Here is a 1,923-nt window from a genome sequence, read left to right on the forward strand (position 1 = left end):
CGTGTGTGTATATTCTTCTGAGTTCATTTAAAGTTGTTCATAATTTCTTTGTTTAAGGCTGACCACTTGGGTTTGAATAACCAATGAAGGGCCTCATCCCTGGAGAAGCCTGATTCTTCCTAACTCAACAGCCATTGTCTGTAGCTCTTCAGCCACAGAGGTGGGATCTTGTGAGATTTCCTCTGTCTACACTGATGTATCCACAGATGTTGCCATTGTGCAGACATTGTAAGGAACCTTAGTTTTGCGATTTTGTGAGTATAGCTTTCCTGTCATAGAAGACATTATCTCACAGGAGACATCTTGACTCTCAGCTTCTTTCAGTCACCTCTTCCACAATGTTCGCTGGACCATAGATGTAGGAGTTATATTGTTAATATGACAATTGAGGCTCTCTGCATTTTTACCTGATGTGAACTTTTGTGATGGTCTCTGCTAAAAAAATAAAGCTTCCTTGATCAGGCATGAGAGCTACACATCTGTAAGTGTACATGCTGTAAGTTTAAAGTATTTAGAATGTAGTTAAGGGAAATGCAAATCAAAACAACTTTGAGATACAATCTTACACCTGTCAGAATAGATAAAATAAAAAACACCAATGATAGCCTATGCTGGAGAGGATGTGGATTAAGGGGTGCACTCATCCATTGTTGGTGGGAATGCAAACTTGTGCAACCACTTTGGAAAGCAGTGTGGTGGTTTCTCAGGAAACTGGGAGTCAACCTACCTCAGAACCCAGCAATTCCACTCTTGGGAATATACCCAAGATAAGTCCAATCATACTAAAAAAGTATTTGCTCAACTATGTTCATAGCAGCACTATTTGTAATAGCTAGATCCTGGAAACAACCTAGATGCCCTTCAGTGGAAGAATGGATGAAGAAAGTGTGGAATAGATACATGTTAGAATACTACTCATTGGTAAAAATACAATAACATCTTGAATTTTGCATGCAAATGGATGGAAATAGAAAACACTATTCTGAGTGAGGTAACCCAGACCCAAAAAGATGAACATGGGATGTACTCACTCATAATCGGTTTCTAGCCATAATTAAAGGACATGGGGCCTATAATTAGGGATCCTTGAGAAGATAATAAGAAGATGAACCCAAAGAAAAACATATAGTAATCCTCCTGGATATTGGAAGTAGACAAGATCGCCGGGCAAAAATTGGGAACTTGGGGGTGGGGTGGGACGGGGCCAAGGGGAGATGGGGAGAGAAAAGCATGAAGGGGAGAATGGGGAGAGCTCGAGGGAATGGGATGCTTGGAATATAGGAAGGGTGGATATGTGAGGAGGGAAGCATATATCTTAATAAGGGAGCCATCTGCGGGTTGTCAAGAGACTTGACTCTAGAGGGGTTCCCGTGTTTCCAGGGAGATGCCCCCAGCTAGTTCCTTGGGCAGCTGAGGAGAGGGAACCTGAAAAGGCCAGTTCCTATAGCCATACTGATGAATTTCTTACATATCACCATAGAACCTCCACCTGGCGATAGATGAAGAAAATGACTGAGTCCCACATTGGAGCACTGGACTGAGATCCCAAGGTCCAAATGAGGAGCAGAAGGAGGGATAACATGAGAAAGAAAGTCAGGACCATGAGGGGTGCGTTCACCCATGGAGACAGTGGGACAGAACTAACGGGAGATCACCAACTCCCGTTGGAATGGGACTGATGGAACATGCGACCAAACCGGACTCTCTGAATGTGGCCGACGGTGGAGGCTGACTGAGAAGCCAAGGACAATGGCACTGGGCTTTGATTTTTCTGCATGGACGGGCTCTGTATGAGCCTTCTCAGCTTGGTCGATCACCTTCCTGGACCTGGGGGGAGTTGGAAGGACCTTGGTCTTAACATAGAGTAGGGAACCCTGATGGCTCCTTGGCCTGGAGAGAGAGGGAGGGGGGTATGGGTGGAGG

The sequence above is a fragment of the Arvicola amphibius genome, chromosome X, assembly GCF_903992535.2.
Source record: "Arvicola amphibius chromosome X, mArvAmp1.2, whole genome shotgun sequence".
NCBI lineage: Eukaryota > Metazoa > Chordata > Mammalia > Rodentia > Cricetidae > Arvicola > Arvicola amphibius.